Here is a 14,908-nt window from a genome sequence, read left to right on the forward strand (position 1 = left end):
TTTCAAGACAGGGTTTCTCTTTGTAGCTCTGGCTGTCCTGGAACTCACTCTGTAGACCAGACTGGCCTCGAACTCAGAAATCCGGCTGCCTCTGCCTTCCAAGTGCTAGGATTAAAGGCGTGTGCCACCACTGCTCGACTGAACTCTTTATTTTTTGAGACAAGCTTTCTCTGTGTAGCCCTGACTGTCCCAGATCTTGCTCTGTAGACAAGGCTGGCCTCAAACTCAGATCTGTCTATCTCTGCCTCCCTGGGCTGGGATTAAAGGTGTGTGCCACCATGTGCACTTTGGATGACTGAATTACTGATTTTCCTGCTTCTAACTCCCAAGTGTTGGGATTATAGGCGTGTGTAACCTACCTAGCTAGACTGTTAGTTGCCAAAATTCTTTTTCCGTTTTGACAAAGGGTCCACTGTGTAGTTACGGCTGGCCTTGAATGAGACATCTATGTGGGTCCCTAACTTTTAGTGTTGGGACTGAAGGCATATGCCACTGTTCTCAGCCTCTGTTCAGTGGATTATATGGGAAGCCAAGGTTGAGAAACCTAAGAAACCTAAGATATCTCAGGAATAGTTTTAAGTGGGAAGCCCCTAATCCTACCTGGTTAGTGCTTTTCTGTGAGTTTCTCAGTATGAGTCCAAACTTCTTACAAAGCACCTTCAAACACAAGTTATTTGCCAGATCCTGGAAAGCTCTATAAAAGAGCTATGTAAATAATGGTTCAAGAAAATTGAGGACCAGATCCCCTTGTGTCCCACAGCTGGAATAAGTATGTTGAAGCCTAGGTGGTTTTCCTCTTCTTGGCAGATGGTCGCTCAAACACATCTCGTACCCCTGCTGCCTTTTGTTTAAGGAATTTTGTGTTCTGGGCGCTCTCTTGGCCCCACGCAGAGTCAAAGGAAGTGGTGTCTTGATCCACAAGGTGGGTGTACTTGGTGTGACCAGACCGTCCAAAATTCTTGACCTGCATAACTTTTGGAAGAATGGTTTTGTTGAAACGGTCCTCAATGGCACTAAAATCTCTCTTGTAGACTTCTTCATCCTCATCCATGAAGAAGGCACCTTGGTGATAATACTTTTGTAGAAACTTGTATTTGCCCTTAACAGCTTTGTTGGTAATGACTTTGCCATTTGCCTGAAGTTCAGCCTACCTTTCTTCCTCGGTCAGGCATCTCATGCGTTCAATTTCTGCTTTCTCCTTTTCAAGCGCTTCTCGGTCTTCTCTCTCCCTCTTGATTCTTTTAAGCTCGCGGACTTTCCATGCCTCATACTCCTCATCATCATTTTTATCATCAGTATTGAGCGCATCCAGGGTGGCAAGGGAACGCTTGTCTCCTCTAGCTCTTTCTTGGTCTCTTCTACAATTTTGAGGGTGTACTTTCGCCGCTCTTCAGCCATGCGTTTTGCTCTTTGTTCCAGTTCCTTCTGTTTTAGTGCTTCAGCTTCTCGTTCTTGAACTGTTACCCGATCCTTCTTTCGAATGAAGACAGGCTTAAGTCGCGGCTCCATTTCATCTTCACTGTCTGTGTACTCCTCATACTCAGACTCGGACTACTAAGACTCCTCCCCAGAGCGCCCTCCATCTTCCACTTCCATGACTTCCATCTCTTCATTTTTTTCTCTCCTGTGCTCGTTGACGCATCATGCCTCTCTGCCGCTCTATTTCTTCATTATCAATTTCTTCCTCCTCTTCCTCACTGCTATCTTCTCGTTCCATGCGCCAAGCATCTCCTCCTACTTCTGAGTCACTTTCTCCTACTACTTCCTGTTCCACTCTTTTTCTGTGTTGATCCAATTTCTCTTCCTCACCTTCACTAATGCTGTTTTGTAAACGCCGAAGTCGGGGGATGGGATGGGGTGGGGTGGGGGTGGGGGTGGAGTCACTGGATGAATCCTCCTCCCATTCCTCAGGCTCTGCTTGTTCCTTAGCTTTCTTAATGAACTGAAATTCTTCATCCTCTTCATCTGAGGACTCCATAGGGGCATAATCTGGTCTCTTTTCAGACACATAGCATTTTACCTTTACCTTTTCCATTGAAATCTCACCTTTCTCTTTGTGAACTGGGATGGCCCCAGCCATAGACTGAATGGGCGGTGACTTCATGAGTGTGCTTGGGACCTACATGGTTACGGCTGCAGCAGAGACTCTCCCAAATGGACTAAATCCCGACAACGAAGAGCAAGGAATCAAACTGCTCTTCCCACAGAGTTGTGTTCCACACCGTGTATCATATATTCAATTGTGATTTTTACAAATCTATCAGATTGTATATAGCATATTCCTGCATCACACTAAAGATTTATGAACATATTATTGTCATATATATGTGTGTACATATATATATTATATATGTATATATTACATGTATACATGTATGTGTATATATATACATATATATGTGTGTGTGCGTATACATATATATATATGTATATATATATATATCCTTCAATGTGACAAATTTGATGAATTTTGAAAGCTACCTCTGACCAAATATGGCATTTCCGTATATGATGACATTGTAACCATCTTCTGTAAAATGTCACTATAATATCTATATGACATGATTAGGGAAGTATTTCTGAAACTGTGTCCCTAGACCTCTAAGGTTCAGAACTAATTATGTTTTTTAGGGGCTGTGGTCCATGTGCTTGCAAGTGGATCACCTGGACCACTAGATTAATGTATTTGTTTTAGGCTGGAATTAATGCATATGTATTTCATGTTGATTAGAAATACTGGTTAGCAATTTATCTATCTGTGATCAATTGAAGACAGGGAAAAACTATTTGTCACCATTCTCTACTTGGTAGATGAAATCGATCAAAGTGTGAGGCCAATGGGAAGAAATAAATTAGGGGCAATTTCACCAGCAGGGGTGGTAAAATGATTTAAAAGCAATGTCCTGAATTAGTTCAAATTCAATTTCATTCATTTGTTAACTGACTCATTTATTCACACAATATTTTTATGCAATATCAGCTCTGAGCCAAATGGAAGAATAGGTGGTGATCCCACCTATTCTATGGTGTAGAATGGATTCTCCTGCCCTTGTGGAATGGCCAGTCCAGAGATGGGTGCTAGTGTAAGGCATTAGTGATGCGGACAAATGAAAGGGAAAACACGGATCATAATGGTCAACTTCTTGGTCATTTAACAATGTACAACTTTGACAAGGACTTTGTGCATGACTTGTGCATATATGCTTGTGTGTGTGTGTGTGTGTGTGTGTGTGTGTGTCTAGGTCAGAAGAAAAGTTAAGTCATGTCTTAGGTGCCTTCTGCCTTGGTCTTCTGAGACAGGGTCTTCTACTGACTTGGAATAGCCTAGGCTTGTTGGTTCAAAAACCCCAGGGACCCACCTATTATCACTTCTGTAGAGCTGGGATTATAATTATGTACTACCATGCTCTGCGTTTAAATGCGGGTTCTGGAGGACTAAACTCAGGTCCTCATGCATGGCAAAGCAGATTCCCAGTGGAGCTATATCTCCAGTCTAGTACTTAACTTACAGAAAGCTCAGGTGACCTGTAAAGTGGCTAATGCTAAGGTGAGGTCCACATGCGCTTGTGCATATTTGACGAAGCACTTGCACATTCAGTCCTGGATATGCATCTCCAGATCTCATCTGACCTCCTACAGGGCATCTGGCAGGGCAGTGTTTGCTATTTTCTCATTTTTGAAATGTGAACACTGGCATTCTAAGAATGGGACAGCTTTCCTTAAAGTGTGACAATGGTCCTCAAGAGTGGAGCAGTTGGAATCCAGACTACAGTCAGCTAGTTACTAATCAGAGTTATCAGTTTTTCCACTGCTTCATGGCAGTTCCACCATAACTGAGAAAACTGAAAACTTACAGTGTGTATCCTTTTGCTGGAGGATGTAGTAGGGCCCTTTCCTTCTAAGCCAGTGGTTCTCAACCTTTCTAATGCTGTGACCCTTTAATACAGTTCCTTATCTTATGGTGACCCCACAACCATACATTTATTCTGTTGCTACTTTATAACTGTAATTTTGCTACTTTTATCAATTGTAAATATCTGATATGCAGGATATCTGATACGTGGCTCTAGGGGTCAAAACTAACAGGTTGAGAACAGTGATTCTCAGCTTTGCATGGGCAAAGGTGATAAGGTTACTCTGGAGAGTAGAGTTGATCATAGTCCCTTGGAGGTAGGGACAGCAAAATAAAAAAAAAGAATCCATATTTTTTTTCTTGTTTTTTTTTTATAAACACACATAAACATCTTAGCATTGTTTTCTTTAATCTATTTCATAATTACATTTGAAATGTCAGTTTATGAAGGAAGGGAGAAGTTTATGCTTATGCTTACACAAAGGGCATAATTTAGAAAGTAGAATGCAGCTATCTTCTGGAGTTCTTTCAAGGGCAGGGTTTTGCTGCAAGCTTGTTTGTAGCTGTTGGGCCTAACCTGGAGGGCTCTTAGGAGGACACTGTGGAGCTGAAGTATGCCTTATTAAAACCAGTAGCTTGAGTAGAGCTGACAGAACCTGCATACCAATAAAGATGTCTGCTGGACATCCACATGTGTGGGGGGCACGGAATAGGAGCAGCTGTCTTTAATGTTGTAGTTAGGCTACTCCCCAGTGAGCAATGGAAAGCTACATTTCTGCTGATTATCATAACAAATTAGTTGAATTCAGAATGAAGAGTCTTCAGGGAAAAAGTACTGGCTCCTACTGCTAAGAAGATATTGAATGATAATGCATATGATGGTCATTTCCTAGCTCTCAGGGAAGAGATCAGCAAAGATTCTAGCAGTGGGTATGTCTCCTTTAGTAGGACCAGACTGGGAATGAACTGAATCCAGTAGGCATGGAGTGAGTACTCTGCTTTCAGTAGAGTGAGCTACGCAAGACTGTCTTTGTGCAGGAGGTTTGGAGCCCATAAGGCCACCATTCTGTGGTTATGCAGATAGGTGTGGAATAGGTCAATGATTGGGAGGTCAGTGAGGTCAGTGGAAATCTTACTTGTAATGCTGTAATGATATCTCTGAGGACCACAGACCCAAGAGAAGAAATTTAAAACCAATAGAACTACATGACTAGATCATATAAGTGTGACCATTTTCTAGATATGGAAACTGAGGGCCATATTGGGGAATGAAGTCACTCAGGAACTAGATTTAGCTAGTCAAATCCAGACTCTGGATTCTTTTTTTCTCTCTCTTTTCTCTTTTTTTATTAGAAACTTTTTTTTATTAGATATTTTCTTTATTTAGATGTCATATGATATCTCCTTTCCTGGTTTCCTCTAAGATAAAAAAAAAAAGAAAAAAAAAACCCAACCCTTTTTCCCTCCCCCATCCCCCTGCTCACCAACCCACCCTCTCCCACTTCCTGGCCCTGGCATTCCCCTACACTGGGGCACAGAACCTTCACAGGACCAAGGGCCTCTCCTCCCATTGATGACTGATTAGGCCATCCTCTGCTATACATATGCTGCTGGAGCCATTAGTCCAGCAATGTGTACTCTTTGGTTGATGGTTTAGTCCCTGGGAGCTCTGAGGGTACTAGTTTGCCGTGGGCTGGTTTGGCACTAGTTAATTCATATTGTTTTTCATCCTAAGGGGCTGCAAACCCTTCAGCACCTTGGGTCCTTTCTCTAGCTCCTTCACTGGGGACCCTGTGCTCAGTCCAATGGATGGCTGTGAGCCTCTACTTCTGTATTAGTCAGGCACTGTCAAAGCCTCTCAGGAGACAGTTATATCAGGCTCCTGTTATCCAGCACTTGCTGGCATCCATAATAGTGTCTGGATTTGATGATTGAATATGGGAAGGATTCCCAGGTAGAGTAGTCTTTAGATTGTCTTTCCTTCAGCCTCTGCTCCACAGTTTGTCTCTTCAACTGCTTCCATGGGTATTTTGTTCCCCCTTTTAAGAAGGAACCAATTTACCACACTTTGGTCTTCCTTCTTCTTGAGTTTCTGGTGGTTTGTGGATTGTATTTTGGGTATTCTGAGCTTCTGGGCTAATATCCACTTATCAAAGAGTGCATACCATATGTGTTATTTTGTGATTGGGTTACCTCATTCAGGATGATATTCTCCAGATCCATCCATTTCCCTAAGAATTTCATAAACTCATTGTTTTTAATAGCTGAGTAGTACTCCATTGTGTAGATGTACCACATTTTCTGTATCCATTCCTCTGTTGAGGGACATCTGGGTTGTTTCCAGTTTCTGGCTATTATGAACAAGGCTGCTATGAACATAATGGAGCATGTGTTCTTATTACATGTTGGGGCATCTTCTTAGTATATGCCCAAGAGTGGTATAGCTGGGTCCTCTGGTAGTACTATGTCAAATTTCTGGAGGAACCGCTAAACTGATTTCCAGAGGGGTTGTACCAGTTTGCAATCCCACCAGTACTGAAGGAGTGTTCCTCTTTCTCCACAACATCGCCAGCATCTGCTGTCACCTGAGTTCTTGATCTTAGCCATTCTGATTGGAGTGAGGTGGAATCTCAAGGTTGTTTTGATTTGCATTTCCCTGATGACTAAGGATATTGAACATTTCTTTAGGTGCTTCTCAGCCATTCGATATTCCTCAGTTGAAAATTCTTTGTTTAGCTTTGTACCCCATTTTTAATAGCGTTATTTGGTTCTCTGGAGTCTAACTTTTTGAGTTCTTTGTATATATTGGATATTAGCCCTCTCACAGATATAGGATTGGTAAAGATCTTTTCCCAATTTGTTGGTTGTCATTTTGTCCCATGGACAGCCTCCTTTGCCTTACAGAAACTTTGTAATTTTATGAGGTCTCATTTGTCAATTCTTGATCTTAGAGCATAAGCTATTGGTGTTCTGTTCAGGAGATTTTCCCCTGTGCCCATGTGCTTGAGGCTGTTCCCCACTTTCTTTTCTATTAGTTTCAGTGTATCTGGTTTTATGTGGAGGTCCTTGATCCACTTGGACTTGAGCTTTGTACCAGGAGATAGGAATGGATCGGTTTGCATTCTTCTACATGCTAACTGCCAGTTGAGCCATCACCATTTGGTGAAAATGCTCAGACTCTGGATTCTTAATTCTTTGCCATCAATTTTATGATTCTCTGAATCTCTGTTGGAATGCCCAAAACCACCCTGTATCACAGCAGCATCCTGCTTCAGTCTATGTCCAGACTTGGAAAACAAGACCATGCAACACAGTTTGTGATGGACATCAGTTACAGAGGTATAAGAGGGGGATGGGAAGAGGATTTAACATTGGTCTGAGATTATACAACAATTACACAGGACATCCTAATGTTGACAATCCTTCATTGAGACTCTCCCAGGTGAGTCTAGTTGTGTCAAGCTGACAATGAAAATTCTCAAAGCCACCAACTTATACTCCTAGCAGTGTTTGATAATGTCCAGTTCCACAGACATTAGTTCTGGAGTATTACCTTAAAAAAACACCTTTATGTTATCGTTCATTGTCATTGACAGGCAAGTTGAGATGAACCTAGATAGAGTCAAAAACAGAGTAGAATGTTAGCTGGGACCATTGGTAAAAACTAAATATAAGTGTCCAGATGTGTCTGGACTGAAATATAGGATGTTTCTTTGTTCATCTGTTGTCTTAGTATTCTTGGAGTCTCCCATGTGTGAAGCACATGGCTCATTATCACCTTCTCAAGATTCACATTGACATTTGTCACCTCTCCAGTCATTATAATTTGTTAGGCACTGGTGCTCAGTGTTTTAAACATTAGCTTATGAGCCTTCACAATGACCCAGTGACATAGTTTCCATTATCACTCTTGTCCTACAAATGATGAAACAATGTGTAGAGAGGTGGAATAACTTGGCTTGGATCACAGAGCTCACAGATGGCCCAGGAAGGATTCAAACTCAATAAGTGTGGCTCAAGAACATATGTCTTGGTCTCTAGACTGTGTGCCTCCCTTGAATGGTTAGGAACACCAAGCTTTCTATTTTCTGTTCAGTTTTTACCTCTTGCCCCTGCTTGCCACTGTTTCGGTACTCCTTGTAGAGTTAACCTATTGAGTTTTCTTTTTTTTTCAACAATTTTTTTTTATTAGATATTTTCTTTATTTATATATTGTATGATTTCTCCTTTTCCAGTTTCCTCTAAAACAAAAACAAAAAACAAAAAAACAACAAGAACAACCCCCTGTTGCCTCCCCCATCCCCTTGCTTGCCACCCCACCCTCTCCCACTTATTGGCCCTGGCATTCCCCTACACCAGGGCACAGAACCTTCACAGGGCCAAGAGCCTCTCCTCCCATTGATGACCGACTTTGCAATCCTCTACTATACACATGCTGCCAGAGCAATCAGTCCCACCATGTGTACTCCTTGGTTGGTGGTTGAATCCCTGGGAGTTCTGAGGGTACTAGTTAGTTCATATTGTTTTTCATCCTAAGGGGCTGCAAACCCTTCAGCTCCTTTGTTTTTTTTCTCTAACTCCTTCCTTGGGGACCCTGTACTTAGTTCAATGGATGGCTATGAGCCTCTACATTTGTATTAGTCAGGTACTGTCAGAGCCTCTCAGGAGATAGCTATATTAGGCTGGATTGTCCTTCCTTCAGTCTCTGCTCCATAGTTAGTCTCTGCAACTCCTTCCATGGGTATTTTGTTCCCCCTTTTAAGAAGGAATGAAATGTCCACATTTTTAACCTGTTGAGTTAACAGAGACAATTCGCAATCTGAATTAATTCTGAAAATTACCCCCAAGATAATCTCACCTTACCAAGTTTGTGCAGGAACCCTGCAGTCAGTGAGGAGGAGTGGAAGGATAGGAGTGGGACATTCTTCATTCCATGCTGAGTTACAGTCTCATTCCTGGAATCTTTGTCAACCTGCCCTCTGTGTGGATTTGTGTTCAGAATATCAGCATCATCGTCATCATTACTGAATGAATGCTTAAGACCATTTCTCTAATTTTCTGACATATGTAGCTGCTCTGTGTTAACTCCTTATTTACATGTTTCTGTAATGAAGTTTTGTCATTGTCCATATAATATGGCATGGGTTTTATTACCACTGCTAATGAAATCTTTACTTTCTTATCTTCAGGGCCTTAAAAAATATCCCCTTAGTCTAAAGGCTTTGTGAATGTCATCATAGCAACACAGTTGGAAGCATTTGGCATGGGAGGAATAACTGCCCTGCCTCCTTTAACATGTCTTAAGTTCCTGGGACTCTATTAACTGCAGAAAATAGATGGCTAGAGACCGCAGAGAAACAGCAGACAAATGGAAAGAAGAATTGATACTTGCTCACAAAATAGCATAGAAAATAAACATCCAATGCTGTTTCACAAAGGTTTTAAATGCTCAAACATTTATTTTTCTCCAAAAATTTAGAAGACAGATTAAATAGAGTCAATGATCAGCAACAATCAAACTGTACAGCTTTTCCCAGTCTTTATCTTTTTAAACGATTTCAAGCTTCCCATTCATAGTGGGTTCTGAATACTCTAAAGGCTTTCTTTATCTTCTCTTTTACTCCTTCTTTCTTTGTGAGTTAGAGTTTTACCATGAAATCTTAGTTGGCCTGGAACTCGCTTTCTAAACCCCTGCTTCCTGAGTGTTGGGGTTGCAAACTTGAGTCACTATACTTGACCAAGTACACTGTCATATGTTACTTAGAATGGAAAAAAATGTTAGTCTTCTCCATCACTGTCTGCTTGCTCTCTCCTTTAGACCTGGCATATACAAGAACATCTAAGTTGGCCTTCAGTTGCTGTGTGCTTAAAGCCTGCTACTGTTGTCTTGTCAGCCATTGGTGGGGAGTTTTGGGAATATGACAGGACTACAGAGATGCTTCATCAGCATTTGCAAATTCCCCCAGATTAAGGTTTTCATCAATATCATCTTAGGAAATTTATATATGTAATTCCAGTCACTTCATGATCAATGACAGCTTTTCATTACATCTTTTCAAATATTTTATACCATGACACTTAGTTTCTACATCTAACTTTCTGAATATGTACACTCCAGCAGTGCTCTCTATTTCTTTAAATAGCCTCACTGATTTTATGTTCTCTTTTACACTTTATTTCTGACAGTAAGTAAAACAGTACCATATACTTATTGTAATGATTTCCAATCTATTAAACATCAAACCAACATATTATAATTTTTCCTAATGCAAAGTTTTACTTTTTTCTCCTTAGTTTTTGGTTGTCATTGTTACTATAAGACATCAAAAATTGTCTTTTAGCTTTATTAGATTGCATGTAGTAGAGGTTCTACCTTTAATACTATGGAAAGGCATTTCATAGACATACTGTTAGTTCTGCAACAGCTCTCTTTGTGGCTGAAAAAATTAATATTTCTTTCTCTCTCTAGTACTAACCAGGTCCAACCTTGATTAGCTCCAAAATCAGAGGAGCTCAGTTCAGTATGGTAGAGCCCTAAATTCTGTAGTTCTCTGTAATTCATAGGGCTAGGATGACTAGCCTATTATTATTACCTGACAGTTTCACGAAGTCTCAAAAATCTCACAATACAATAGGAATATCAGCTGACAGCAGAGGCAGATGTGATTGGCAGGGATACTGAGATGAAACTGACACTAAGTATCAGCTCAGCTCATTTTTTATCATCAAATTAGTTTTGGTACTAAAATCACCCAGGAGATGATTGGGATTGCAGAGATTGGATTTGTAGAGAAGGTGTTGCAAACTGTGTCTTTATCTGTCAAATGTTGATGTTAAGAGTTGGCCAGGGTTATCTGCAAGACCAACAGATCACAGAGAAGGAGGCAGAAAGGTCATATAATCTGGAGGATGGGAGGAGCCATGTGAAACGCTGTCATCTAGATATGACATGGCTGAGACAATCTGACATGGATAAGTGAGAAAAAAATTAAATAAAGTCAAATTAAGTAAATTAAGTAAGTCAACTGGAGGTACAGAGCCAGGGAAGTTGTTCAGTGGGCTTTAAGAAAACTCATACTAGGTTAACAGTTTTAAGAAGTTTATATTTACCTATTTCAGGAACCAGTATTTTAAAAGAATAGTGATTTTATTCTAGGTAAAAAAGCTAGTATGACTATAAAAAAATACCAAAGAGCTCATGAAGAATAGATGTCACTCAACAGACAACAGCATATTTTGATTGTAGGATGGAATCTCTCTCTCTCTCTCTCTCTCTCTCTCTCTCTCTCTCTAACAGAGTCATAATGACTATCTCCAAAGAATACTCCTGCAGAAGTCAAATTGGATAGACATTTCTGTAGGAACCTTTGAACCTCAGCCCTTACTGGCTGAATCTGTGTGTACAATAGGAAAAATGTACTGAAACTTAGGTAAGTTTCATGGGCTTTGAGTATTGATACTTCTTTCATATAAACACCCATAGCATGCACAGGAGACAAGTGCTTGAGAATTCCATATCAACAGAAATATTGACAGCTTGTTCTGAAATGAAACAGATATGAAGGAAGGCAATGGCCCTGTAAATTCTATTAACAGTAAGTAAGCTGATACAACCACTCACTGGCAAGTAAGTGCTCTATTTATGAGACTTGTGTGTTGAATATGGAGAATAGAGGGGTGATCTTGAAACCCGGTGGGTTTTCCTGCCTAGCTTCAAAACTGTTGTCCTTCTTTTCCCCATGAGTTTCCCTACTTCTTATTCAGTAACATCTAGGTTTTCAATTTGTCTCCCTGTGGTGTGGCCCTTATAGGCTCATATGTTTGAAAACTTGGTTCTCAGTTGGTAAACTGGCTGGGAGGTATTAGGAGGGGTGAGGGAGCAGGTGTATCACTGGGTATGGGATTTGAGATTTTGGTGTTCCATTTCAGTGTGTTTTCTCTGCCTCCCAATTGTAGTTTGAGGTGTGAGCTCTCCAGTTCCTGTTGTGATGCCTTTACCACCATAATAGACTAATCATCTGGAGCCATAAGTTCACCTGCACTCTTCCTTTTGTAGGTTTCCTTGATCATGGTGTTTTATCACTGTTGGGTTCCTCCCTCCTGCCTCAACTCCACAATATCAGAGCTCACGCCTGCTGTGCCTAAAACAAAGGCCTACTACACTGAGGCCTTCGAGGATTCCAGAGGAAGGTACTGACAAGTCCTGGTGGCTGACAAGTCTGCTGGCTGAGGACATTGTTGAATGTAAACAAACTGAGGACATCCGCTGTTGACCTCTGCCCTCGAGAGTGGACATGCCCAGGCAGCCCAGCTTCCCCTTGATTCTGTTCTGACTCTTTCCTGACTCCTCCTGCATTGTTTATGTTATGCAAATGTCATTGTAACCTAGAGATCCCGTTTCGCTTTCTTGTGTATAAATGCTGAACCCCAAAAGTAAAGTTGCAAGCCTTGATTGGAACTCCTCAACTTGGCTTCTTGTCTTTTTGTTCTTGAACTCCGTGTTTCAGGTCCCTTTCTCCTGAGAGAGGGACCTGTTCTTCGGCTGAAGAGAGAACCCGGTTCATGAAACTGCGGGACAGTTTCATATCACAGCAACAGAAAAGTAACTAAGAGATTTCCTACCATTAAATATTGAGAACAGATAACCCATTTCTTGAGTTTTCCAAGCTTTAGAGAAAGAATTGTGTCTCAAGATGGATAACACCCAGATCCATGTCTTTACATAAATGAGATAATTTAGAGAGTAAGATTTGAGCTGATTTAATGAGGTTTTGACCTTTGAGTTGCTGGACTGAAACTTGGGGACCTTGAGATGGGGCATATGTACTTGGTGTGTAGGTGGCCATTAATCTTTGCAGGCTGAAGGATGGGCTGAATAATGGCTCCTTAGAGAAACCAACAACTAATGAATATTTTATCTTACCTGGTAGAGATATGTTAAGAGCGAGATTAAATAAAGAAACTGAGAGTGGGCTGATTTCCTGAATTATCATGAGGAGTAGTATCTAATTCATATGGGGTTTTATAAGTTGAGATTATTTTCTGACCTTGATAAAAAAAAAAAGAGATGTGGTGTAAACAATGCTAGAAAGTAAACAATGCTACAAAGATGCTCCATGGTTAGTTTGAAGATGGAAGAATTGTCAACAAGCCAAGAAATGAGGGTGGATTAGTCATACTGGAAAAGGCAAGGAAATGGAATTTCCCTCAGAGTATCTTGTTTTAGATTAGTGAGACTCATTTTTGGAATCCTAATCAGGAATCCAATAAGACAATAATTTTGTTTGTTTTAAGCCACTGTACTTTTTTCTTATGGTAACAGTGAAAAATGTAAGGCATGCCAAGGTATTGTTTTTATTGAGATCTTAGCTTCTAAAAAGCAGGTTAAAAATAGTTAACCAAATGTCCAAATGTATTTGGATTAGGGAGAGATTGCAGATTGTAGGCAAGGCATGAGAGAGAGAGAGAGAGAGAGAGAGAGAGAGAGAGAGAGAGAGAGAGAGAGAGAGAGAGAGAGAGAGAGAGGGAGGAGAGAGGATTTGCCAGTGTGACCCATGGACACGTGGCTTGAATGAATATGTAAAGCACGAAGGGGAAGAGTGGCTTGGCTTCCCAGAGCACAATCATTAAGAAGGGTAGACATCTTCATTCTGATGCTTTGAGAATCTTATGACAAGAAACATCAGAATATATTGCTGTTGGACCAGTGTGAACTGGTCACTCTCTACGCCCTTGGAAGTTTCAGTGTACTCTGTTGAGTCCTGTTTCAGTGGTCTTACTCCAAGATAGAATTCCTGGTCTTAGTTCTGTTGTGAATTTCTTAAGTGTGCTTGGGCAATTTATCAATAAGAAGATACTCCAGAAGTCAGAACTTTATTAGTCTTCCTCCTGTCTCCCCACTTTTATTACTCTTTTCCCCTGTGTTCCTATGTTCCACTTCCTAGCTCCTGGGAAGTTGGAGGACTGAAATATGACTTGTCTGTGAAAGACTTTGGACCTTTTTGTGGAAGGACTGTTAATCTCTTCAGGAGACAGGGCATCAAAGGCATGATGCCCTTTTGAGGAGCTCCATGGCATACTGATATATTTAACTCTGGCTTATGCAACAGGGACAATTTTATTTCCAGACAATATGGTGATCTTGGGAACACATGTCCATGAAAAGAACAAGGTATTGGTTTGAACATGGCAGGCTGTTTCTGAGTCTTTCTGCTAATATTTCCTGCTTGTTCACTTACTTTTTTCATCTGTCAGTAATGTAGGTAGCAGATGTCTAACATTTAGGAAAGATTTATCTGGGAAGAAAACTGAGAATTAAAAAATTGTCATGTTAAACCTTTCTTCTGATTAGAAATTGGAAACAAAAATATTACTATTTTATTTTTTGGTTAATAAAACAGCAAGCCTCAGTAGAGGCTTCAGAGACCAGGCACTTAGTAGGGACATGGTGGAGAGATCTCATACAGTGATATCCAATGAGATTGCTGAGGGGAAAGGCAATGATCTTAGTTTTCTTTCTTTTCTTGAACATATATAAACTTCTGACTTATCTATTCCCTAATACTAGCTAATATTTATTGAGCACATAATTATTCTGATACTGTTCTAACTGCTGAATACATGTTGGGATAAGAATATTAGCATTCATATTAGCCTAGAAGATTGGAATACACAAACTCAAGAAGAAGGAAGAAATACAAGAAACTCAAGAAGAAGGAAGACCAAGGTGTGGATACTTCGTTCCTTCTTAAAAGGGGGAACAAAATACCCATGGGAGGAGTTGTAGAGACTTTAACTATGGAGCAGAGACTAAAGTAAGGACAATCCAGAGACTGCTCTACCTGGGAATCCTTCCCATATTCAATCATCAAATCCAGACATTACTGTGGATGCCAGCAAGTGCTGACTGACAGGAGCTTGATATAGTTGTCTCCTGAGAGGCTTTGACAGTGCCCGACTAATACAGAAGGAGAGGCTCACAGCCACTCATTGGACTGAGTACAGGGTCCCCAATGAAGGAGCTAGAGAAAGGACCCAAGGAGCTGAAGGGTTTAC

General features: G+C 40.7%; 1 long non-coding RNA gene and 1 pseudogene across 1 annotated transcript in view; one reads left to right on the forward strand and one right to left on the reverse strand.

Annotated features, from left to right (window-relative positions):
• The window catches only part of LOC116082476, a 14,768-nt gene extending 3,322 nt beyond the window's left edge, over positions 1-11,446 (forward strand). Inside the window, exon 3 of the long non-coding RNA XR_004115327.1 lies at positions 11,337-11,446. This is a non-coding gene — a long non-coding RNA (uncharacterized LOC116082476). The remainder of the gene's footprint in view (positions 1-11,336) is intronic.
• On the reverse strand, positions 782-2,125 carry LOC116082474 (annotated as a pseudogene).
• Positions 11,447-14,908: the final 3,462 nt, after the last annotated feature.

Source organism: Mastomys coucha, unplaced genomic scaffold, assembly GCF_008632895.1.
Source record: "Mastomys coucha isolate ucsf_1 unplaced genomic scaffold, UCSF_Mcou_1 pScaffold7, whole genome shotgun sequence".
Taxonomy (NCBI): Eukaryota; Metazoa; Chordata; class Mammalia; order Rodentia; family Muridae; genus Mastomys; species Mastomys coucha.